We start from the raw sequence: 27,503 nt of genomic DNA on the forward strand, positions 1-27,503 counted from the left end.
ATTGTAAAGCCAGGTATGAACAACAACCTGCAGCTGCATGCTGTTGTGGTCATTGGTGTCACATTAAGTTCTGAACCACAAACAGAGAAGTTTCTTAGAACTGCTGGGCTAGTGATGTAGGTGTTGATGCAAATGATTGCTTAGGGTGGTGCTACAGCAATGTATAAAAACTGAAGCTCCCAGAGCCAAGTTTTATTTGTTCTTCCGTAACTGAGGTGAACTATAACCTGCTCAGGTAGAATTTAATAACAGCGAGTCTGAACTGCTCATCTCCAGGCTTCACGTCTCATTCTGTAAGAACTTGTTGTTTGTTTATTAACTTTTTATAAACAACAGGCTTTTGTATACTTCCAAGAAAGAGGGAGAACTTACTCTTCTGCCACACTCACATTCATCTTTATCTGTCATCAGTTCAGATAAAAGCATCACTGATTATTCTGAACACTGTTTTAAAGCGTCTGCGTCACTCTAATTTCTTCTTAAAGTTGGCAGACAGGATTGTGAAGAAGGACATAGTGGATCCCCCCTTTAATGAGCATATTATCAGTGAACACTGAATACAAACAACCCAAATGCTCATTAAAGAAGCAGGTTGGCTCATAAAGTGCTCTGTACTTATTTTATGCAAGTGCTGTTTGTTTCTGGAAACAACCACCATCTGTAAGCAACACAGGACTTATTGAACTGTCAGGTGTGCAGACAACATGGCACATTTTGGGAACACCTATAGTTGATGTCTTAATTATGAAAATAGCTACTATGTAGTTGATGCTTCCTGTTCTGCCAGAGCAGGTGCAGCCTTTGTGGAAGTGGGTTCCACTGGACCTGCGTCTGTGAACGATCCATTGTGGGTGATTTTTTTTGGCCTTGCATCTGTGTGTAAGGACCAACCACAACCATCTAAAATCTTTGCATGTTATTTTATCTTCTGTGTAAGAACATACACAGCATACCCCGATGATCAGCTTCAAGGGTTCTCAGCGTAGGATGCATACAGTATGTCATGCTGAAATATAGAGCACTTACAATAGAACCCACTAGAAACCAATTATTTTAGCCTAGTTCCTTAAATCTATGGCATTTTTCCATGCTGACTGATATGCTGCTCAGTGTCTTTTGCTGTCTGTGTCATGATCCTGGGCCATGTTGGCCCAGCATTCTTAGTTTCCGTATGTTTTGTGTGTTGTTCTTTATTTATGCCATGGTTTCTGTTAAGATGTTCCTTATTTGATTACCCCCTGTGTGCCCCTCTGTATATCTGTGAGCCCTCGTTTCCCCTCCTTGTGTTTTATTCCATGTTTTCCCCAGCCCGTTATGTCCGTGCTCTCCCCGTGCTGTCTCTCCTCCTCTCTGAACCTCCGTGTACTTCCTGTTTTACTTTGACAGTCTCCCGTCAGTTTTGCGTTTACTCCTGCCATGTCTCGTTATGATTATCAGTGTCACCTGTGTTCCCCGTGTGCTCCCACTTCCCTCGTTGACCCTCTGTGTATTTATGTCTGCGTCTCCCTCAGTTCTGTGTCGCGTTCTCCCTCATTCATGGCCGTGTGGTTCTCTGTGTATTACGTTATAGTTTCCCAGTTTAGGTTGTATGATTTTTCTCTCCAGCAATAAAGCTGTGTTTTGAGTTCATTCCTGCCTCCGTGAGCTTGCGTTTGGGTCCTCATCCTGCCTGCACACAGCCGCAACCATGACAGTCTGCTTTTAAATCAGATGTCACTCTGAACATAAACACAAGCTACAGCAGCCCAGCTGTCTTAGCTGAGTACAAGGATACATTTACTCTCTTTGTGTAAAATATTGTGATGATTTTACATTATATTAGGCAGGCAGCTGCCCAAATTAAACCGTGACTATTAGCAGTTTGGTTATTTTGAACGCCTCGGCTGGAAAAAATTCAAAATGGTTTGTAAGGTTGGCCACAGCTCTGTATGTAAAGGGGAGTTAGAAGATTGCTTCATATTTTAAGATTGATTAATATTTTTAATTGTTTTATTTTACATCTCACCTTTTACACTGCATTGAGTTGCTGCCATGTGATTGGCTGAGTGTGCATCGTTCTTTGTTTCAAAATGGACTTAATGCTTGGTTGAACATACAGTCATGTTTGTCTAGTTGTGATGTTTATCTCCTTTAGATTCATTTTTTATTTTCATGATGAAAAATGGTTTGTTGGTTCATACTTGTTACCAAAGTAAACTTCAAAACAGACTTTATTATATGATATAGTTTTAAAATTGGATAAAAATTGACTTCAGCATAATATAAAATAATGTGTTTTCACGATACCTGATTTTTAGCACTATGTATGCATTGGTCAACTTTCAGATCTATGAAGTTCAGCTAAGTTATCTATGTTTTCATTTTTAGTTTCCATTTGCATTTAGATGCACGGCCGATTCTCTGATGTGTGATCTGTTTCTACCTGTGCTGATGCTAGCAGGACTGAAGCTGATCAAGCAGCAGTAAATATGTGAAGCAAGGCTGAAGGATACACTCATAAAATGAACAGAATCATAAGAATATAACAGCACGAGCACTGCAAATGCAACTAAAACATGTTGACATCAAATGGTATGTTATTTGAAATCTACATGAAATAATGACACATCTATGTTTTCCATTTTTTTTTTTTTTTGTATTTATTTAGTTTTTCCACAGTTGTGTAAATCAGTCTGTCTGTGGACTGGTACAGCTGAAAAGCCGACGCAGCCAGTTCCTCTTCTTCTTCTTGGGTTTTTTCTCTGGCACAGTCTTAGCTTCAGTTTCGAGTTCAGCTGGATTGGTAGTTATCATTTTCTCTCTGTCTTCTGTTTGTTGTAGAGAGTCATGCAGAGACATATCAGTTGATGTCAGGGAGTCTTCTTCTTCTTCCTTGTCCTGTTCTTTGGTGTCTTTTTCCACCAGAAGCTCAGATTTTCCATTTGCTGAGTTGGAATTTTGTTCATTTTGCTCCTGTGTGATGTTAATGTAGGACGCTTTGACTTCTTTCAACTCTTGATAAAGAGTCTCTACTTTCATGTCATGAAGCTCGTTGCTGGAGCACAGCTGGGATTTAAGCTCACTGATTTCCATGTTCAGTGTCTCCTGGTCCTGCCTATGTTTATCTTCCTGTTCCTTGAGTTGGTGTTGAGCTTCTAGGAGCTGTTGTTGGAGTGTTCCTATTTGCTCTTGTTGAGTCTTGTATTGGACTTCAAATTGAGCCTCCTTCAGACCTACACAGTCCGTGTGTGAAGCCTCAGTGGTTTGGGTAGAAGAATCCACACACTGCTCTGTGGTAGGGTCGCTGACGTCTTCGTGCAGGACACGGATCATGTCATCCAGCATGACAACTGCTTGGTTGTCCTTTGCTTGAACCTCTGTTTTGCTCGTATCAGGCTTATTATTATCATTAGCCTCCTCCAGTTGCTCTATGAGCTCTTTAATTGTTTCTTCATGCTGTTTTTTGTCGGCGATCATCTGTGCATGAAGTTTGGTCACCTTAGACTGGTAATAAGAAGCCCTCTTATTAGCAGCTACCAGTTTCCAGTAAAGCTCATTCTGGTGGTTTTGGGAAGCTTGTAGTTGATGCCTGAGAGCAGCAATCTCACAACATGAATCATACTGGACTCTGCCATGATGGGGTATAAATCTGGGATTGGGCTGATGTTGCCACGTCCCTCCATTTGGCCCAGGGTTTTGTCCACTGGCGTTATTAATGTTTGCCTCTGTCTCCATAGTCATGTTTGCCTCTGTCTCCATAGTCATGTTTGCCTCTGTCTCCATATTCATGTTTGCCTCTGTCTCCATATTCACGTCGTCCTTTGGTTCTGACATAGGGAGGGATTCAGGGTTTTCCCTTTCAGAGGTTCCTTCAGGGTTTTCTGACACTTCTTCATTTCTCAGGTTGCTTCCATCAGCCACGTTGTTTTGGGCTTCTAGAAGAGCCCGAGCATACGCCCGAGTAATCGGTCGTCTGGCTTCTTCAGCCACTCTTTTCTGTTTTTGCCCCCTTTTTTTCTTGCCTTTCACGACCACTTCGGTTTGAACTTGTGCCAGAGGACGTGTTTCAGGATTTGGTGTTTGGGGTTTTTTGAGGTCATTTTCCGATCTTTGCAAAACTGTTATATTTGGGCTCATGACCACTTCCATCTGTGCTTCTGCCATTTTATATGCGTCTGCGTCTGCTTCTGCTTCTGCGTCTGCGTCTGCGTCTGCTTCTGCTTCTGCGTCTCTGTGTCTTCCTTATCTTGGTTTTAACAAACAGGTTGTTTTGTTGTTCTGCCACCAAAGAGTTGCTACAGTTGACTGAATTTCTCCTTCCAATGACAGAATGTGATGACATCACGAGCTTTGTGCCTTTGATTCTGTGATTGGATAATTCCAAAATAAAATGTACACAAGTTTACTTTTAAAAAAGTCATTTTATTTTGTAGTATATGTTGAATTAACACTATAAAAGCTACTCGACCAGAATTGCAGTTAAAAATAAAACAAAAGCAAAACACAAGTTTTTATAAATGGTTGTTACAAACAAACCTAACCAAAGGAGAAGACGACTGTTTAGTGGAAAAATATTAGACATGCTCACTCATAATAACTGTGTAATAATGTAAACTAAGACATGTCGAAAACATTGATATTTAGTTAAAGGTATTTATTCAAACTATCCAATGACCAGCATGTTTTACTTAATGTCTGTAGGCACTGGGAGCTTGGTGGTTGCCTAGGCGACAATATGTCATCTATGTTTTGTTTCTAATTCAGTTTCACTGGTGAAACTAAGAAACAACAGGCTGTAGAGGGACACGTTAACAGAGCTTTACTAACTCTTACTGTCATATCCAGTGTGGACAAATCTGTATAGATTTATATTAATATATTAATCATTCATTTGAATAATGCAAGCATGCAAACTAAAAATCACAGGAGAGCTCATGAGACCACAAACACTGATGAGGTCCAGTTCAAAGAAGCAGATTTTTTGGGGGGGATTTTGTGCAAGATTGATGGTTATTCTACATTTTAATAGTTTTAATGATAACATTATCACACTCCTTTTTTAACAAATGTAAATTAAATGTTTCAGTCTGTATGGAATTCAATTTAAATTCTCATCTATAAAATTGTGTAAAAGTATTTTTTTTTACTTCTTAAGCATGTTTTATTATTATTATTACTAACCCTGGTTAATGTAGCAGTTTGAGGAAAAATCCCACTGCAGACGCTCTGGTGCTGTCTCAGGATCGTTAATTGTTTTTGCAATATGTGTGGAAATAAAAGTTGATCACATGTTTAGCAAAATGTTTGCACCTGGAGATAAGACCAAAGTATATGAAAAACATCTTTCCAGTGACTTTCAGGTAGAATTTATGACACATGTAGTTTTTTTTCTTTCAAAACTGTATATTTGCTGTTAAAATGGAACAAATAAAGCCCGGCCCATATAGCCCGCCGTACTTCATGCAGACGTGTGGTCTTGAAGCTACATTTCACATTAGTTCTCCCTCAAAGTGCATTCAGAAAAAAACCCCACTTGTGATAAACCACGGCAGACCCGGAGACATTTTCAAGCTTTTCAGTATGCTTTATTGAGGCACACGGTTGCTGAATACACATGAATGGCTGCCGCATCCCAGCTGCCAGCCAACACATCCACAACACCAACAAGTCAGACAGCGCAAAGCCTTTTAAGTTGGCGAGGCGTGCTAGCAAATGCAGTGCAGGTACATCCATCTCACCTGCAGCAGCATCGCAGACCACGCCCCCCTCCACACCACTCTTTCCTCATAGTTGCTCGCCATCGTTGCTCTCAGAGGGCAGAAGGTCCCGATCAAAGTGCACAGGTAACTTCCCTTCACATTTCACGACAATGATCCTGTTAGTGAGAAGCCTGCCTTCATACTGGCAGCTGGGTTTCCTGGCTCCCTGATGCTTTAGCTTACATTTAATTATGCGAAACGTTGCGGTACTATACGTCATGCCGCTATTTTCATCGTACCTCCCATCACCTCTACAAATGGATTTGATCTTTGCTGGAATGCTGAGGATGAATGTGTTGGTTTCCTTACAACTGTTGTCAATTTTGTAGATATTCCTATTTGATATTTCTGTGTTACACTGCTTTTCAGTCATCTTAGCATCTACATGCTGTCTTCTAAACTTTTCATAAGGTCTTTCTTCAGGTCGGTTCTTGCTTGGTTGAAAATTGTTCACTTTGGAAAATCCCTTTGCAAAGAGCAGCACGAGCATCATGCAGACAAACAGTGTCTTCATTGTCTCCTGGAGAAGAAAACACATGGGCATTTTTTCACATTAAGAATTTGGTAGATACATCCTTTTGGATCCTGAAGCTCAGTAAGTCGTCTTTGTGAGCTGCAAACACACAAGACAAGAGGGCTGATAGACCTTTTTCTTTACATGAAAGAAGTAGTTTTATTTATAGTTTTCTTTTTTATTTATTTATAATCTTATATAGAAATTTGTTCTGTTTATTTTTCAACTGTTAGGACGATTGAAAACTATCAAGCTTTATAAATATCCTGAACAAGCCTGATGTGGACAGACAGACTCCTGGAAGCAGATTCAGGCGTGATGATGTCATTTTCAACTGGAAAAAGAAGCTTTGAAAAGCTGAAGTAGTTGTCTTTGAATGTTTAGATATTTAACCTTGTTGTATTACTTTATATTTTATATTTATCGCATTAAGACATGAAGATATTTGTTTTTGCCTTAAAATTTAGTGTTTTCATTTGTACTTTTTGTCTTTTTTTTTATTGTGTCATTTTGCCTTTTTTACTTGATGTGATTTGGATAAATATATATTTATATCTACAGATATATTGAGAGAGTTTTTCTCTGGGTTTCACAAGCCCATTTTATAGATAAAAGTCCAGGTCATAATAAATCTGGTTCATTAAGAACAAAGTTTAAATCCTATTTAATGGAAATGCCTTTCTGCACTCAGTTATTCTTTCCTGTCATATGTTTCAGTGTGCTCTGCAGTAACAATGACACACTGCAAAATAGAAATAAAACAGAACTCAAGACACAATGGATTTTCCTTCAATTTGTATCTGTTTATGTGTAATTTATAGGATTTTTTATTTCAAGCTTTTCCAAATTAAGACACTCACCTTTTTTTTCCTTTACTAATGAGCAGTCGGCTGATTAACCTGCAGTGGTTCAGGTACAAGTTGGTTGTCTGGAACAGCAGGTGATGAAGATGTCGTGAAGGGTCTGTGGTTAATGTATATAGTGGGTTCATTACATAACTGGATAGGCAACATCTGACATTCAGTTCAAATACAAAAAGATCTTATTTAAACACAAATCAGCAAAAACAGGTCTCTCACCGTGCAAGCATACAGCTTACGTAAGTTTAGTATGCTCACCGAATCCAGTGTTTAGTGTAGCAGCAGAATTATCACAGTTTATGGAGATGTTCAACGTGAGCCTGCTGCCCAGCTTTAAAAGGAAAATCATTTAAAATTATACATAATAAGTTCTTACCAAAAGAGGAATGCAGACGGAGATGAGCAGAGATCTCTTCTAGTGCAGTTCAGATGCTGCTGTGAGTTATAGTTCACTTCTGTCACAGAGGAACAAAGTGTGTTTGGATCTGGACACTTTGATTTTTATACTTCTGATCAGCACCACCTCAAATAATCCTTTGCATCCACACCTACATCACTAGCCCACCACTTCTAGGAAACTTTAACACTTCCCTGCTTGTGACTCAGAAAGATAATGCAAATATGATGATCACTGACCACAAGAACCTGCATGTAGATGCAGCCTGTTTTTCCACATCTGGCTTTAGAAAAAAAATTCATGCACAAACAAATAGATTTAAAATAAAAAGACGTGTTGGTATATTTTGACCTTTCAAATAAACTATTAACACTTCTTTTTTCCCTTTTTTAAGTATATGTTTTGGCAAATAAAGTGAGTGTATTGACCATTTGCAGTTAAAATGTTGGACAATCTTTTTATTTTTGTTTTACTACCAGTTGGTTGTAATAATTTCATATGAGGATTTAAATGGATGTATAACAAAACAAAGGATAAAAGTATATATAAAAGTATATTTAATGAAGCTGATCGAACAACAGTGCAATATGTCATGATGACAGTGTTTACAATTTTGGCAGGAGAACAAAAGATAAATATTATAAAATACAAGACATGAAAATCTCAGAGGTCAGGGGTCGGGGGCCCAGGAAGTCTGACCCGCAGATTCCAGGTCTGACTTCGAGTACATAAAATATCATCTTTCTTGTGGGGAAGGAGCCTGAGTTAGAGCAGGAAGTTACACCATATTGATATTGTTGGGGTAGCCTCAATGCCAGTATTGGACTCTCCAGTTTCCTTGAAGGAGGTTTGACTTTGTGCCATTGTTGGCTGGACTCTGTGCTCATTGATATCCCAGTATCAGTGAGTTAAGACACCATGCATTTATTTTCTGTGTGGCACACAACAAGAAAACAAGCCAAGAGAGAACACATCAGCCTCCAATGACAGTTTATTAAAAAGTTTATTGGAGGTTATTTGTTGTGTTATTGAACCTCTGTGTTAATGAAAGTGTGTCCTTAATAAACGTACTCCATAAGGAAGTGTGTTCACAAGTGCACAGAACACATTAGGGCACAGGTCAATGATCGATTTTACAATTGTATTGTTAGATCGATGGACACTCTCGGATACTTGGATACTCAGGTGATTAGAGGAGCAGAGATGATCAGCTGATCAGGATTTGGTGGGGAGTTGGATCAGGTGGTGGAGAGATACAGGACAGGCCTGACATACACAAACGTATAGTGAAGGTGCAGAGGCTCAGATCTGTGACATCGTTAAGTCCCAGCTCAGTGTCCATATTTAGATGTAACAGTGCTATATAGACTTTACCTGGTAACTTGTATGAGTAATGTTTTCATCTCAGGCATGTAAATTTCATTTGTGAATATATTTTTAATACTTGTACAACAGATTTTTTTGAGTGTTAAATAGAAAATATATGCTGAAAATGAAGTGATGGGTAGCACTGTTTAGTTCACCCCTGCTCTCGAAACAATGTAGGTGGTCCAATTAACATATTTGCATTTTTTCATTTGCTTTTGCTGTTTCACTTGCAAAATATTTCCAGTGTGACATTTGATCAGGTCTTGTAAACCTCATCGTTAACCAAGGCTGCTGTACTGATCACCGGATCTTAACTTAATTGTCACAGTGCACTCAGAACAAAACAGCCATGCAGAGATATGAGTCACAGTGACATTAAAACTGATGAAGACAGTCGTCGTTAGAACCAGCAACCTGAATGAACTAAAAAAAATAACCTAAATTCAACTGGTCTAAAATATCAGGATCTCAGTGTTAAGTCCATATTTTTGAAGTAGAAGCTTTTACTGGTTTTACTTAAGAAAAAGAAATAATAAGGAATTGTGTTGGAATTTGTCCAGTTTAACAGCTGCAGTTTAACAGATGAAATCATGTTCAGCGCTTTGTCCTGTCAGTAAACAGATTCTTTATTTGCACTGAATGGGACAGCATATATTTTCACTGCTTTTGGCATAATGACAATAAAAGATAAATAAAAGATAGTTTCAAAGTCTGACCTGCAAAGCCCGTCCACCCAGTGTCCTCCTCAGTCATGCTGGTTGCATGATTGCTGTAGAAGTGCTAAACTACTGTGACCCGATTAATTGAACTGAGCTCACACTGCAATAACTAATCAGTGAGGTGGTAGTTTAAGTACTTCATTACCAGAATGTATAAATGAAGTACATCAGAAGATGTTGGGGAAGAAGGACTTTACCGGGTGGGCCTGGACCCCCGAGGCCTGTCCCTGTGCCGACCTCGTCTGAGTCTAATAGATTTATAAGATAGAGCTCATCAAAAGACTAAGATATGAATATAAACATGATATTTGTCAGTTTAATTTAATGTTAAGTTGAACTGGAGTTAACCAGAAACCTTTACTCTTCCAACTCCTCTACTTTGTCTAACAGTTAGCTTAGCTTAGCCTAGCCAAGTTTTCTTTGGGTTTCTCGTGTTTGTTGTTCTTGCGTGTAAAAGCAGTCATCTTGCATCACTTCTGATTGGTGAACATGAGTACACAAGAAAGAGACCATCAGTTTTAACATCATTTTATATAACACTCTATTTCAAACCTGGATCAGACACTTTGCAAAACATGGAGGCTAATTGCAGTTTTTGCAAATTGCTAATTGCATGGTTTCAAATTGCAATTTTGATTTTAAGTTGACTAACTGTTCAGACCTGCTCTGGGGCCTGTCTGAAGTATTAAATTGACATATATTTGTCTCCACACCTACGCAGGAGAACTTTTTTGTAAGTGTGAAATGGAAAATAGAAGAAGAAGTAGAGATGTGGGTGTTCCTATTTACATATTTTTATTTTCTGTTTCTTTAGCCAAACATGTTATTTGATCAGAGCACCTGCCTGTACACCTGCTGTTAACCAAGCAGTTATTTTCTAGCTGCTACACTGATCACAAAATCATGACATATGAATGACAGGAAGTGTCCAGTGTCACGTACCGATATTAATGACAACAATGATGGGTCAAAGCAACATATGATGAACATTTATTACGATATCATGATAAATGTAATGCAGTGGGATAACTTCTACAGTTATTATGTTAGCGATGATGCCTCTTTGCTTTTCATTTATACACAGCTTTGTGGCGTATGATGGAGTGTCAGGGCCACATTAAGATGATAACCTGCCACGGCTGCTGTACCCTCTACAACACGGCTTGTGTCGATGATTTAGTGAAGCAAACTGATCAGCTGTCCTATCGTGTCTTTTGTGTGTTTGGTTTTGTGTTTTCAATGAACTGAAAGCCCTCTTTAATGCACGAGGGTGTGACCATCAGTGTTGGGTAAGTTACTTTAAATTAGTAACTTAGTTACATTACTAGTTACTTCCATCAAAAGTAACTCAGTTACTTCAAGTTACTCGTTACTTTCAAAGTAACTAGTTACTAGGGAAAGTAACTTTGGTTTTACTCAGACTTCTCTTGTTAATGTGTTGCTAACTGGATACCCAGCAAGAGTGCCAGTCTTCTAGCTTGCTTACTTGCCACAGTGCACTGTGCCACCTACCAAAGGAAAAAGTAATGTGCATATTTCCACGAGAGAAATCCCACGCCTGGACCGTCGTTGACCGCCGCATGATTCTAGCCTACGTTACAGCGTCATGTGCGCTTTTTACATCCAACACAAAAACTGCAGTCGTGGTGCTTTCGATTGTACTCAGAACTCAGAAATTCTGCCTTCCGAATAGGAAGATGTAGGTAACACCAGACTGCAGATGAGTTGCATACAGAGCTGGACTGGGACAAAAAATCAGCCCGGGCATTTTGACTAGAGACCGGCCCACCATTATAGCAAAAATCATAAAGCCTTTGAATGAAAACAAACACTGTTGTGACAGTGATGTTCACTGTCTTGATGGTATACATGTATCAATCTATCAATCGTTTGTTGTAAGACTCAGATAATTATTTATTAAAAGCTAGACATTTTAAATGAGAACAAGAAAGTATTTCTTTGTGTCCCCCTTTCCCTGTTAATGCCCTACCTGCCCCCCTGGCAAAACTTTGCTAGATCCACCCCTGCACAGTTACCAGCTGTCAGCTACATAGAAAAGGATCCTGGTGTTATTTGTCTCTCAGAAACAGTTCATAACTTCCCTTCAACTCATTCATGTCACCTAAAAGGTAAACCTGTTTCTCCATCACCTGTTCAGCTCTGATGATTCAGTAAGGACATCTCCTGGTTTCATCTTCATGTTTCCCTCTCACCACATAACCAAACCGATATCATGACCAGCAGCTTTACAGCTGTGGCTCCAGCAAACATCAGCTGATACTAGAAAGTAATATTAAATAAATTCTAACAACAGCTGATCAAACGTGCTGCTGTTGTTTAACGTGACAACCGCTGGTTTCCTCTTTCTGGCGCAAAGCGGACGATAAATAAACAAGAGGGAAAAGCCAATCAGCTGATCATTGATCAGTTTCATGATTAAAGTAGCAACAGGAGAGGGAGGGGAGAGAATGAGAGAAGAAGAGGCAGCTGTGCAGCGTAAACACAGAATAAATCCAGCTTTGTGTCTTTTTCATTGTAGCTGAAGTCCGGGACAAACTGTGTTCCTTTTCACCTAAATACGAAACCCGTAATATTTTCTCTGAATATGAGACGATTCCGTTTTTTAGGGAACGGTTGGCAACTCTAATAATTAACCGTATGAACAAAATAAAGTTCAACATCAGTAACATAGCACCCACCCAGCTGTATAGAAACTCCGTCATGCTAGCTAGCACGCAGTACGAAAAAGTCAGCACAACGAAAATAAACTCCACCTAAACTTGGTTCATATCTCACCCAGATAGACTGCAGGTCATAACTTCTTACCTGAAGTTCAGTTCACCTGACACTCAGACGGGCGGCCGCTTCGGGTCTCTCCTCCTGCCTCCCCTTTCCCTCATCCACCTGCTGGCCTCCACCACTTGCTAATGTTACTGAATCTGTGGAAGCTCCGCGATAGCCACCACACGAAGTAACGAATAACGAGCCTATCTAAATCCCAGTAATGAGTAACGCGTTCCTGATTTTGCCATAATAACTAGTTACCGTGCTCGTTACCACAATAATAACGTAGTTACTGTAACGCGTTACTTAATAACGCGTTAGTCCCAACACTGGTGACTAGGGATGGGTACCGGTATCCGGTGCCATGATGGCACCAGTTCTGACATAAACGGTAGTAACCAGACCGAAAAGCAGCGCACATTTTGGTGCTTTATTTCGGTGCTTTTTTTTCCTGAGCTGTGATACACTTTAGATTCTAGCCAATCATTTTACGTTTCCGAGGATAGTAGGCGGGTCCAGGTACGTACGTTCTTTTAGAGCAGAGCTACAGATTAAAAATGCCCAAGGAGGACCGGTCAAATGTATGGCTGTACTTCACACCAAAATATGCAAACTCAGCAGCCTGCAACAAGTGCTTTAAACTGATACTGTGATACTGTCAAAGGAGGTAACACCTCGAATCCGATGAAACACCTGGCGACGCATAGCGTTTTTTTTAAAAGCCAAGAAATGCGCCGTATTTGATAGCTTGCTGCGAGACCTCACACCGTGCACATCTACTGCGGGTGGGTTGCCAGTTATCGACCCGGAGTTAGCAACATCCCCCAAAAACCCGAAGAATAGAGTCCTGGCCCCTAGCCCTGCCAGTGTAGCAGAAATGATGACGGATGATGATGGCAGCAGCAGCCGTTCTTCTCTGCGTGAGTAGCGTAATGTTGTTCGTGTGTAATTTACGTTGAGTAGGCTAACCACGTTATTACATTAATGCATGTAAGGTGAACTAGCAAACATCATCATAGCTACATGCGGCTGTCTTGTTTGATGGCAGATACTCCCTTCACCCTGGCCAAAAAGGCTAAAATGACCAAAGAAAAAGTGGAAAACAGTTAAACATGAGAGGTTTTTGGATAAAGTTTGTGTTTTTTCCATTGTTTAAGCACTGCTTCCAGCCAAGAGTGATACCATATATGCCCCATAGCTGCAGAAAAGGCTAACATTGTTATCTTTTTACAAAAAAACAGCTGAACATGAGAGGTTTTTGGACAAAGTTGGTGTTCTCCATTCTTTAAGCACCGGTTTGAGTACCGTTTAAGCACCGGCACCGTTTCAAAAGTACCGGTTTGGTACCGGTATCGGATAAAACCTAAACGATACCCATCCCTACTGGTGACCATCCACATCCTCTCATCTGTCCAGTGTCAGCCATTCATTTTGTGCAAATGGTCAAGTCTTCCAAGTGTGCGTGCTTTTCCTTCTGACCAGATGCAGCTTTTTGCACCATAACTTTATTGTCCTGATACTGATCATCACACTGTGTATGTGCGCTAAAACAGCAATCATTTCACTGCTCAGGTTACAAAATGTCATAAGATGCTGCGTGGCCGTACAAGATAGACTTTGGTTAGCAACTCTCTGAGGCTTTTACTATGAAGCAGAACGCTGTCCTTTCCGGCTAACTTCAAGAGTCAAGTTATCCTTTGAACCTAATCTGCTCCAAAGCAATTTATGTTCCAAATGTGAGATCAACAGGTACAAAATCACCACCTACTAACCAGTAAGACCAAAAAGAACAAAATAAAATCACCAGTCCTGGAAGATCCCTCAGACCGCTGTGTGCAGAGAGTAGGAGGGTGTAAAAATTTTTCAGCAGAGTCTGACGTCTTTGTCTTTCCATGATTAGCAATGATAATGAATATAGATTCTCTACAACTTTACTGTTTTGGAAGTATTAATATATGATCCTAAAGCAGGACACCTGCACTGTAATTAATGACCTCACATCACATGTTTAAATTACGCTTTTACATTTAACCTTTTAATCAGACCAACAAAAAGCTCATACTCCATTTTAGCAGCGGTCATTGTGACACTGATGATAAAACTTGTGTAAAATTGCAAAACTGTAAAAAGAAATAAAAAATAATTTATTTAAAAAAAAAAGCATTTTTGTAGCTCAATGTTGAAATTACAGTTAACTTCACTGGTTGGCTGTTTCACCGGTAACACTTCAAAATAACATGCTAAGGTTTAATAGGTTATAAGGAATACACTCTGAGCCCTGAGCCCTGGGCAGTGTTGTGCTAATAAGAGAAGGTTTGTGTGTGCAGTGAAACAGTAAGTTTTGTATTTCATAATTTATTGATTTTCTATTATCCTTTCTGACCTACATTAATGAAGCAGTCATTAGAGCACCATGTCCGCTCTAATAGTTCTGTAGTTTGATGCTTGAGTCATTGCACACTTGTTGAAACTCCCTCACCCGTCAAAGCAGCGTCTGTGTTATTCGCGTCCAGCAGATGGCAGTGTTTCACGGCTGTGTGAAGCTTCAACTGGATTGTTCGTTTAAATTAGATGGTTTTATAGAATAGTTTGTGTTTGCCATGTTACAGTGGGGAGGAAAAACTCCCTTTTAACAGGAATATCTAGACATGAATGATTATTCCAGTGGGGCACTATCTGTGCTATCTATAAGAAATATTAGGAACAACAAAACAAAGGATCGCGTCCAGTGGCATTTTAAGAGAGTGAATACCGAGGCTAAATGTCTTTGTAAAGCAAAAGCACTTTGTTAGCATTTACAGTGTAAAGCTATGGATCAATGTGCAGTGAAGAAAAATCGAGGTGGCCAGTCTGTCCTTTCCTAACCAATCACAGAGCTCCTTACATTGCACCATGTGGCTAATTTGTATTTTACTGATATTGCTGGGCTGCTGTCAATCATTTTGTCTTTATATTACAACAGAGCATTGACCTTTAACCTGTTTAATTCATACTGAGTATTTAAAAAAAAATGTATTGTCATAATAAATTCTGCCTCACTGAAACACCATTTTGCATTAGCACCTGACTTGTCACTGATGATATCACTGCATGAGCAGCTTTTAGGGCAAAAGGGGAAGCTACATTTAAAGGCTTTACTATCTGGACTTTTTGTATCCCTCCCATCTGCTCATAGCAGATGGCTAACCCTTCCCTGAGCCTGTATCTGCTGGAGGTTTCTTCCTGTTAAAAGCGTGTTCTTTCTTCCCACTGTCACCAAGTGCTTGCTCAAAAGTGATCATTTGATTGTAGAGGTTGTGTATTTATGTTGTACTCACTAGCCTGCATAATGCAGGGTGAATACTTATTTTGCTGTAATATTATCTTAGAAAAACCTGGTTGACAAAAATTTACACATTATAGAAATATAAAGCTAACATGGCCACCACTTCTGCTACTTTTACCACAAATAATTTCCTGAAGCACAGTAAAAGTCTCTCTGTTACCGACTGTTAGAAACCCAGCTCATATTTGGAGACAGTGGCTTGTAGCCTCCTAAAGGAGAGAGAAGGACATTTGTTTTAGTAATAATCTAATAACAGGCCAATTTTCTTCCTTCATCCAGACTTCATTCAGCAGAGAGCCATAAGCACAAGAAATGAGATGATGAGTGAGATCCACATTTTTTTTCTCAAACCCAGAGATTTATTGCTACGTGATAATGCCCACTTACAAAGCATGGAAGCTTAGTTGCAGTTTACACTCACTGATCACATTAATCAAATGTCTTTATGTTACAGGTTTAAAAGTTTTATCCAAGCACATCTTCTCCATCACTGCTGGCTGGACACCTGTTCCATGGATGTGTCCTCTCTCTCTGTTTTCCACCCTTTCCCTGTGTGCCAGTTCCCCTCCGTCTGTCTTTTATGCGCTCGCTGTCTCTCGCTTATTTTTGTTGTGAAATGTATGAATTTGTAACCGTGTTAAGAAATGACATCAACTGAATGCAAGAAAAACTTCCAACAACAGTCAAGTATTGCTTCACTGTAAATCTGCAACCTCTGAACAAAGATCCACAAAGTTCCTTTTCCAAGACGTCTTTTTAATTCAGGAAAGTCTTCAGTTTTCATGTCTTGAATTTTCTTTTATTATAGTTATTAAAATGTACTGAAGATCGACCGATGAGCTAAAAGTCAAAGCAGAAGAGAGGACTTCTAGCTTTTTGCTTTGTCTTGCCTTGTTTTAACGCTGTGAAAACGCAGTGCAGAAAGAAAAACTAAAGCTTGTAGTGAAACAAGCAGCAGGTTTTACAGTTATTTACTCTTAATTATACAGTGACTCTGCTGTAATTCTATTGTAAAGTGCATTTTATAGTAACCTCAGATGTTGTTCTTTACTTTTGTGGGGTTTTGTTTGATTGTTTGTTTCCAGTATAGGTTTTCAAATAAAATGGGAGGGATGTGGTTGTTAAACTGTTGCTTTGTGGAGCGGTGACACTGATGACTAGGACAGTGTTGTAAAAGGTGTAGCATAAAAAGAAGTCACAGAGGAATCCGTGTCCTTTTTCTTTCTGTTGCCTCCACAGGTCTGTTCTCTCCTTTCTGCATGACCCTCAGCTGCACACAGGTCAGTCTTTGGACTCGTCATTTTGATCTTCTATAATGTTTTGCTTGAGCATGTCCTGCTTTTCTGTAATGTTATTTCTACAGTTTTAGCAGTTCTTCTTGAGGGAAAGAGAAAGATCTAAAAATCTTGTACGTTATATATGTTAAATAACATGTGTAGTGCTCACATGTAATGCAGATGTTAGCTTTGATCTAACTTCCAATAAATCCTGATTGGATGTTGTTAGCGTTAGCACTTGTGTTTGCTTCTACACGTTAATAGGAGATGCCCATATAACCAGGCTCTGCATAATGAATTCACTGTTACCATTTACCAGCTTCAGAGAATTTCACTCAGCAAAGACGTCTTTACCAACTGGTGCTGCAGACGAGTGCCTCCTGATTGAACAACTGGAACCAACCACTCATAAGTCAAGGAAAAAATGAAGGTAATCTTTAAAAATGGTGTTACAAATGCTGGGCAAAACAGAAGAAGGTGTTTCTAATTAAATACTAACATTTATGAGATGGTTTATTCTACTGCGTAATTATTACGCAGTAATTACGCAGTAATTACGTAGTAATTGCTGCGCAGCATTAACTAAACATTTCCAATAACGTTTTTTACTGGAACTCAACAAGCTCTTAAACACCGATTTGGGAAAGTTGATCATGTCCTGAGATTTCTAATGTAATTCTGTGTTTTTCTTCCTCAGGGAATCACAAGGGTTCAGTGTTCCTGCTTGCTGCTGCTTCTGCTCTCTGCTGCTGTGCTCACACAAACCTTTGAGTTCAAAAAGGAACACATCCTTCCAGAGGGGTCAAAAACGTGCAATGACATGATGAAAAAGATTAACAAAGAAAATACATGCAAGGCAATAAATACTTTCCTGAAAGAGAAGGTGGCATCAATTAAGGCTCTGTGTGAAGACAAAAAAAAATGACACCATCTCCCACACGTGTGATGTCATTGACTGTAAGAGGACGAGTGAGGAACCTTGCAAATACAAAAATCTAGACCTTGTCAGATTATAATATTATTTTATGCCATGTTAGACCCTTAATTAAAGATGGTGAATTATTATGTAGTTTTAGTTTGCATTATTCTCCTGAATTAGAAGAAGGTGATAACTATTGCATTTGTTAAGCTGAGTTGCATTACATTAGACTGCTGGTTTATTGTGAATGAATGATATTGTTTTATGATGCATTATACTGCTGAGTTATGAGAAATACTGTTTGCAGAAAGTCATCGCCTTATTTGTCTGATTAGAAGAGAACAGAACATACTGGAGTTTTCTGCCCCATCTCAGCGGGAGCAGATAAACAGGGAGCCAAGGTTGTAGCTTAGCCACTGTGTGAGAGAAAGAATGTGAATGTTTAGGCTTTTATGATTAGGTGGGGGCCACTAGAGGCTATAAGAGTTTGATCAATGCTCCACCATTTTGAGATCTGATGCTGTCTGCGTACGGTGTCCATCTCCCACGCGTGTGATCATTAAAATCATCGTTTGACTCAACCCGGCCGGACCAGTGTTGTTATTGTGGTTTTTCCTCTTGTATCCATCCCCAATATTTGAATCCGTAACAGTTTGGGGGCTCGTCCTGTGGTATTGGGGTGGAATTTTGGAGGTTTGGACGGTCCGAGGTTGTCGAACGGACAGGCACAAGCCAGTGGTCTGACGTGAGTGGGCATAAGCCGGCTTATACAAAGGTAAGGCACTACCTGTTGAATTATTTCCAAAGTGTGCCAAATTGGACATGATAAAATTAAAGTCTACTCACTGAAGTTACTGGTAGATGTCTGTTTGGATTTTGATGAAAAATCTCATGAGAACTGTGACAGTACTGAGTAGTTAGAGCAGTTGGACTGCTGAGTGAATTTAGTTGGATAGGGAATTGGTCATTTTGTGGGTTAGAGTCCCCATTGGTCAGACAGGTTGGACCTGCGTCAGTCATACACTTGTTTTGGGGTGTTGACTGTTGTTTCAAAGTATTATAAATTTTTCAAGAACGGCAGTTGGACTGCTAAGAAGCGCATAGCCCGGAGGTTACGCTCCCTCCTGGCCGTGGACGCGCGACCTTGACCTGTCGGCGAACAGGGTTAGTTCAGTTTGGCTTAACTGTGGGGTACGGGGCATCCTGGAATAAGCTAGGAGTTAGAGGCTCCTTACCGTGTTAAACGGTATCTGCGCTTTTTTGGACACTGTTAAATTGAGTTAGGGACTTTAGAAATGAGGCCAGAAACTGTTGGACAGATACTGGTTAATTGATCACAAAAAAGTTGGACTTTCTTCGGTTGGACCCGTTAACTTAAATTTGTCAAAATTGTGTAGGCGCTAAATCTGCCAGGCCTGACAGTGGTTGTAAATATAAGACGTCTTTGTAATATAAAATAATAGAGCTGTGTGTGAGACGAGGCTGTGTGTGACGAGAGCGCGCTGCAGCGCTGCGAGCTATTTTTAGACGGTGTGTGAACATGCAAATGAGGTGGCTGCTGTGAAGCGCACAGAGGACTTTTGCTTCCTGTTTAGCGTGTTTTTGAGTGTTATAATTATGATTTGCAAATACTGTTAAAGACCTGTAAATAAGACGCTGATTTTGCTGATTATAATATTACAAATAAGGTTTTGAATGACTAGGGTGAATGTTTGATGTCTGGCTGGGTTTTGATATAGAAAAGACAAATCGTGCATGATTTAGACCGACACTTCAGTCGGCAGAGTAAGACTGAGTGATAAATACAGCTGTGATTTGTTTCAGTTTTATGGTGTGAAGCAGGATTTATACGATTTTTAAAGTGACTCTTGGTTCAGCCCAATAATATAAGCGGTTACATTTGATTTACTGTTGGTTTTATCATAATATAGGGTGTGATCAAGCACGAATTTCAGCTGTGTGTGTGACAGGAACTCTGCATGCCCATAAAAGGCAACGGCCAGACTGTGAGAAGTATGCACCGAGAGAGAGAGAGAGAGTAAAATCTAGTCAGATGAAGTGAGTGGATGTTTTCAGAAAAGTAATAGTAAGTGAATGTTTTCAGAAAAGAAATACTAAGTAAATGTTTTAGTGTGTTAATACAGGTGGATTTCTCCCAACCTGGAAACCTGAGTACAGCGGCAAAAGCATAAACAGAATTGGGACGACAGACAGGCCAAGCTTTGGCTCAAAAGTTTACAGCTTGACCCCAACTTTATCCCCACGCTGAAAAGAAACTTAAAGGACATCTTCTCCTCCAGTTATCGGTTACCATCACTGGAAATTTGCAGGCAAGTTTTTGACTGAATTGTTATTGGCACCATGTGTCCCTGAATCTCACAAGCAAGCTCTAACTCCTGGCTGAAGACATGGAAAGCTGTTATTTAAGGTGGGGAATCAAAATTTGGGAAACAAAATAAAAACACACACACAACCAAAGAAATATATGAGAAAGGCACGTGTTAGAGAAATGCCTCGTTTGAGAAAAAAGTTAAATTAACCCACCTACAAACGCACACACACGCAATGAAGAAACAGCTTTGGGTGCCTTGAAAAGCGCTATATAAATCCAATCCATTATTATTATTATTATTATAATTATTACATTCATGAACACGTGAAGATTTTCCAGCAAGGTTAAAGCAGCGAAACTTAACATACACCTGTTGTTGAATGAAAAAGTTTATCCACTACTAACAAATAAACTCTCTGGGTTGCAGGACAACAACTTAACTTCAAAAAAAAAAAAAAAAGACACTGGTCTGACCAACCAGTGATGACACGACAAATTTAGTGGTTAAAAGATTCAAATTGTGACATGTTTTCTGCTGATTGATTAATACAAGTGATTACTGAATGAAAGAAAATTCCTTTTTGGGCTTTTAAACATGATTTTAAGAATTTTAACATGTACCTGTGTTGTCCTGTCAGCTTGGTGGGTTATGAGTTGATTATATAGTGAGAAAAAAAACAAAAAAAGGGGGAGAGAAGGCTGACACAGGGCCTGGCCCCGGTGTTTCTCCCCTCTCTGAATAACACAGCCAACACAACATCATTTTCCTGTTCGTCTGTTTTTGTTTTGTTTTTGTTTTGTTTTTGTTTTTTCTCTTTATGCTTGATTACAGGCTGCTTTGCCGAGGCTGACCTGGACTCCTGCTCTCCCCTCTACCATCTTTGCTCTCTCCTCTACCATCTTTGATGTGACCCTGACCAAATGCTACAGCAGCTGGACCCACAACAACAACCTGAAAATGTCAACAGAGCGGCAGGAAAACGATCTCATGCAGCGGAGACGGAGAGCATTAAATCCAAGGCCCGTTTCACTACACGGGGGAGATTTCCAGACAGCTTCAGCTAACAGAGCTCTGACGAGACGCCCATTAAGCCCAGAGGAAAAGTGAGGCCGAGCAAAAGAATGCTGACCTTAACAACTCTGCATTAAAACTGTGCAGGACAGTGACTGACCAACACGGATGATCGGGCAGCAAAAAGGGCGTGCCAGAGACAGGAGGAGTAACTGAGGTCAGGAGGCACCTCAGAATGGACAAAAGCACCAGAAGAAAATAAGCTGAAGGCACAGGTGTCGGGGCTCGGCCAGGAGCTGACCTCTGAGAAGAGCCGGACAGCAGAGCTGCAGAAGGCCGTGGAGCAAAGCAAGGAAAACATCAATAAACTTCAATCTGACGTGTACGGAAAAGACTCTGAGGTTTCTGCCCTCAGTAAGAGCTCAAGGCATCAGAGCAGAAACTGAGCATGGCTCAGGAGGAGCTGGCTGATAATCGAACCCATCAGTCAGGCTTGGAGTCCCAGACACAGGACTTGAAACCAGGCTGGAGCTTGCTGGAGCAGGAGGTCGCCAAACCTGACAAGAAGCTCCTACAGCAGGAGCAAGCCCTGAAGGAGCTACAGAAGCAAAAGGGTCAAGTTAAGGAGGAGCTGGACAAGGAGAAGATGCAGGACACTGGAGAAAAGGACTGCCTCAATTGGGGCCAGAACCAGTATGGACAGAACTTTGAGCAGCAGCACCAATGGATGCAAACAGACTGAAATGGAGGAGGGCAGGACCCCAGGGCACGCCTCAGGCCGTGGTTTACCCAGAACACCAGAACAGGAAAGTGACGAACACAAACACACACAAACACACACATCTACATGCACTGACTCAGAATGAAGAGAAACACACATATGAACACATATGCACTCGTTGATTCACTGACACACACACACACACGCGCTGAGTCAATTGAGTGAGAAATGACACACACACATGCACACGCTTGTGCAATGAAGAGTGATCCACACACACACACACACATGCACACACTTGTGCAATGAAGAGTGATACACACACACGCTGCTGCAATGAAGAATGCTTTACTAACAAATGCTTATGCTGACACGCAAAATGCTGCACACAAACATCCAAATACAGAATCTGTTACAACAACAAGAAGCCATTGATTGTTTATTGGTTAAATGCATTTCATGTCACCCAGAGGGCGTTTGTGTAGATTTAGGGGACAGGGTCTAAGGCAGTTTGGTTATGAAAACAATGTCTGTGCGTGATGTCTGTTTATGGCTCAAGGCCTCGACTGAATTGTTTACTGTGCTTCACACAGCCTGATAAGGAGCAGTGGTACAGAGTGAAAATGATGAATTAACGGTGTGAGCCTTATTTCGGAGCGCCACATTTTTGTGATTGAGATTTACTTGAAGGAGGAACACACTGAAAAAGAAATAAAATAATAATAATAAAAAAAATAGAGAAAAAAAGGGGCCAGCCCTTGGATTTACGTAAGCATCTCGTGTGTATTTAACACAATTGCCTCAGGCTTTAAAGATCTGTACGAAATCCAACAACTCAATTTGTTCTCATTGAGATGACACGATACAATCTAATAAGAGTGGTTAGCTGCTGAACTCACGGAATCCACAACACCGCATAAGATTTCAAACTACAGGAAAATCACTGGAGTTATAAGAGGCAGACAGCGACACACACACCACATGCATGCTATTGCTATTTATTGTGGATTAACCTGTCAAGGACAAGAACAAAATAATTCTGCATCAAATACAGGAAATCATAGCTTTCCTGTATTTCCTACATTGTTGGCATGCTGGTTGGTGCTGTTGCTCCACATTAAGAAGGTCTTGGGTGCAGGTCCACAGTCTGGCTAGTTTGCAGTGGTTTCTCTCTGGGTGTTCTGGTTTCCTGCCACAGTGAAAAGTCATGCAGCTATTAGAGCTAGGTTAATTGATGATTCTAAATTATCCATGAATGTGAGTGTGAATGGCTGTTTGTTTCTATCTGATAGACTGGTCAGCTGTCCGGGGTGTACCCTGCCTGATAACCTATCACTTTAGGGTTATTTCCCGGCCCTGCTGCAACCAGGATAAAGATAGGAGGATGGTAGTTGTTGTAGACCCATTCAATTTTTATGGTAACCAGGATCTAGACTTTGTTGAACCGCATGCAATATGAAGACAACATGTAGTATTTAAGTGACCAAGTAGAATTTGAATAAAAGTTATTGAATAGTGTTGAAATAAACTGACAGAATTGAAGGATCAAAATATTCCAGGATCTCAACTTACTCCATCTGAACATGTTTCAATCGTGTTTTATGAACACAAAATGCAGGTTTACTGAATATGAAAAGGTTGTGTTGATTTAACTCAGTTGTTTAAGTTTCTGTCGGAGCAAAACATTTGTGTGCAACCAGTGTCCACTATTGAATCAAGTAAATCCAACACGTTTTTTGTCAGGGCAAAAAGGAGTTACGGTCCCTGTATTCCTACACAATATTGTCCCAGGAGGGAGAAAAACTTTCTGGCGAAGTTTTGGTTGATTTTTGGGTTTTGCTTAACACTAGGTTGATTTCATCAGTGAGGTTTGGATTGTTTTCTTTCTCTAAGAGAGAGAAAGATGGTTTTATGCTTGGACATGTTCGCAATGGGCCCCAGTATTTGTTATTATATGAGTATTTTATTGGTTACGTTTGTTTTTGCTTTTGTTACAGTGCACTGAAATAAGAACATCTGAGAGGTGTGATCCACCGGTGGTGATATTTTGGTATTTTGTGAGTTCCTGATTTAACAAATCAGCTCTTTAATCCAGGCCTGAGAGATTGAACTTTAAAGCGCTATAAAATATTCTTACTGAAGACAGTCGCAAAGTGTTTTTCTCCATGATTATAATGGGCTGGGGAGAAATTCACTTATATGGGACACTGATCACATGAGAAGTCCTGAGCCTAAAAGGATTGCAGCGAGTCAATCCAGTCAAAAAACAAGGAACTGTTTTCCTTTAAAATGATGACGTCATCTTGCTGGTGAGGGAGGCTTGAATAGGTTGCGCGTGAGACTCCATTATCAGCAACTTCTGGTATGAATGTGTGTGGATGTATGCATGTGGCTGGACTGTGATGGACTGACGACTAAAAGTTTTAACTGATTTGATACTGAGACAAAAACGGTGCCGACTTTAGGATTAGTAAATGTCCACAAACAATTCACCCAGCCTATAAAAAAAGGTGGATGTTTTGTCTTGCTTTGATTTGTTTTTACAGGAACAGAAGGATGACAGAGACTAAAGGGGGAGACTGTAGCTTCACATGAGCGTGAACTGCAGACTTAACCCTTTGGTGGCTAATTTTGAGTTACTGATGTTTGCATTAAGAAAATTGTGTTTTAGTAGCTGTGTTTCGATTAATGTATCACATTATATTGTTGGGAAGGTTAAATGCTAAATTGAAGAAAAGGTTGGATTTCACTCATGACTGAACATGTTATTATTAACCATAGCAGCCCACTGTAAAAAGTCAATTAACTTTTATAGAGGAAAAAAAGAAAAGAAAAAAGCCAAAAAAAAAAAAAAAAACCCTCTATTGAGGTCTGTGAATAACAGGGGAATGATAGACTTGTCACATTCAAAATGGAGATATGTAAGGATAAACACTGGTCCCCATCTTTTAGGTCCTTTCATTGAAATAGTCAATAATTCAGAAAAGTAGAGATATAACCGACAGGGGCATGTGCTGAGAGGTGGTGCTGCACAGGAACAAGAGCAAAATAAAGAAAATTTTTGTGTTTAGCTTTGAGAAATTCAAATTAAAATGTACCATTACACTCAGAGGATCAATATGAAATCAAATATATGCTAATTTTGTATGAAGTACATGACTGGTGACTGTTCTGTCCTGGGCTTTTGTTTTTACAGCACCCACTTGACCACACCAACAGTTTCTCGCCACCAAAAGGGGGTACTTGCAAAGAATAGGGAGGAATATCATCAAAACTGGGAAAGGTAAGCCCCAAAAAAGGGGGTGATAACACCATAACTTTCACTTATGGTCAAATTCTCAAAATTTGACCCCCGGCTTGAAAAATTCTTCAAAACATTTAGAGACGGAGTGGAGTTTTAGATAAATATAATGTGCCAAACCACATGCGGATGGAGAGCTGGAATCGATAAGATGGTGAAATAACACGCAGGAAAATATTGACCATGTTGATTATGTTTATTCAAGTGTGCAGAGATTGGCTAATCTGACCAGGAAATGTTATAAAATGAATTGTCGGAACAGTCAGCGTTAAAGTCACCTTTGACAGTCCAGAGCAAGGTTATTATCGTTCATAATTCGGTCTAAACTGCTGCAAGTGAATTGGAAACAAAATTTGAATGAATTTAGGACACTTCATACTTATAACACAAGTGATGGTAAGCCATAACTTGATTAGGTAAAGCTATTAAGATAATTATGAGCTGCCTTGACACAAAGAAAGTGGAGTCCTTCACCCTGAAAGGATGGAGTGATGCTCTGCCTCTGTAGTCAAGTTCAGACATAGGCCTTAAGCAATCATGAGCCACTAATAAGCATGACAGAATTAATAAGCTTAAATAAAGCACATTGGGTGAGCGACCCTGACAAAAGAAAATCTATGAGCACGCAATAAAGTGGATTTGTTAGAGCCCGTTTAACATCTGTCTTTCAGAAAGATAAATAAATAAATTGATTTGCATTAACAGACACACATTAAAAAAAAAAAAAAAAATCCCATTTGACACTGATCAATCCCTGTTCAAATAGAGTACATGTAAACGAAATATCGAAAACTAGAAGTGAAAAGAAAAAAAACATTTTCATTAACAGAAATAAAAATAAGAACAAAAAAGTAAAATTAACTAAAACTGTAATGAGCGTTCACAAAACTAACTAAAATTAACTGAAGTTATAGCAAAGTGTGTTTAGTTTTCATTGAGGTGTGCGTGTCCTACCATAGTCAAGGGTGAAAATGAAGTTTAGTTTCCAGATTTTTTTCTTGCTGTGTCTCATTATGCCAGCAGGTGGCAGCACGTTAGGCGAGTCGTCTGTGTTGCTGCTCCGTCCACGCGCAGAATCATGCCAGGAAAAGTCAGGAGAAAGCGCCAGAGTCCAATTTGGGATTACTTTGAATATGACTGTGTTTCGTATAAAGCAAGTGTCTTGTAGTGAAAAGAGACAAATTATGAGGGACACTTCTAAGGGGAAAAATCCCACTTTACAAACTTTAAGTGCACTTGAGAAGCTCACACAAGAAGGCTGACCTGGCTTACCTTGAAAAGGTAAGGGGGAGCACACTCCCCCTTTTGTTTTTTGACTCCCCCTCCTCAGAGAGCTCCCCCCACTCAACCCTCATCCCCAGAAAACAGAAGCTAACCCCATGCAAGGCAGTGTGATACATCCCAAGACAGCAGGACTGGGACATCTACATAACTGTGTGAGTCAGTTGCCTTCAAAAAGTTTATCAATTGACTTGAACCAAAATTACGAACACCCGGTGCTGCAAGAGTTAATAGTCTCAATACCCAAGGATAAGCAGAAGAGCATGACTGATATGATGAAACTGGGATTTTGTTACACTTAATTATTACAAACACAACTAAAACTATAACTGAAACTGATCAAAACTAAACTGAAACTAAGGATTTTCAAAAAATAAAAACTAGACTGAACTAGCAAACAATTGGTAAAAACTAATTACAACTGACATAAAATTGAAAATCTGAAGTCGAAACTAAATCATAGTCAAAACTAATGAAAATTGCAAATCTATTAGAACCCTGATCCAGACTAAGATGGCATTGGACATCTTCAGGGCGGAAAAGGGTTGGTGTGACCAAGGTGTGGTTTGGCTTGTTGTATGTATATTTCGAGATGATGTGGCTCTGGATGGACCAGTTACCAGGGCATGGAAGGAGGACTGACTTATCAAATGAGGAGAAGGAATTTTCTGGGATTGAAGATCCTCTGGGTGAGTGGTTGACTAAAAACATGCATAAAATAAAAGCTATTTTTCGTTATTGCTTGGTTATAGATTGATAATTGGCCACATTTACAGCTGTATTGACTTGTTGTGGACGCAGTCTACTTCAGGTTTAAGCACTCTAATTAACAGATTGAAAATAGAGACATTAAAGGAAGAATATGCAGCGCCACCCTGTCAGACGCCAGTGACGATGGGGCTCAGTGATGAATCAGGTGAGCTGCATTCATGGCTGAAGCAAAACAAAGGTTCCC

General features: G+C 39.8%; 1 long non-coding RNA gene across 1 annotated transcript in view; it reads left to right on the plus strand.

Annotated features, from left to right (window-relative positions):
• Positions 1-17,437, plus strand: part of LOC146360524 (uncharacterized) — a 30,535-nt gene extending 13,098 nt beyond the window's left edge. The window contains exons 2-3 of the long non-coding RNA XR_014799646.1: positions 16,945-16,985; positions 17,302-17,437. This is a non-coding gene — a long non-coding RNA (uncharacterized LOC146360524). The remainder of the gene's footprint in view (positions 1-16,944; positions 16,986-17,301) is intronic.
• Positions 17,438-27,503: the final 10,066 nt, after the last annotated feature.

Source organism: Perissodus microlepis, unplaced genomic scaffold, assembly GCF_051167445.1.
Source record: "Perissodus microlepis isolate ML-2025 ecotype Zambia unplaced genomic scaffold, ASM5116744v1 scaffold_38, whole genome shotgun sequence".
NCBI lineage: Eukaryota > Metazoa > Chordata > Actinopteri > Cichliformes > Cichlidae > Perissodus > Perissodus microlepis.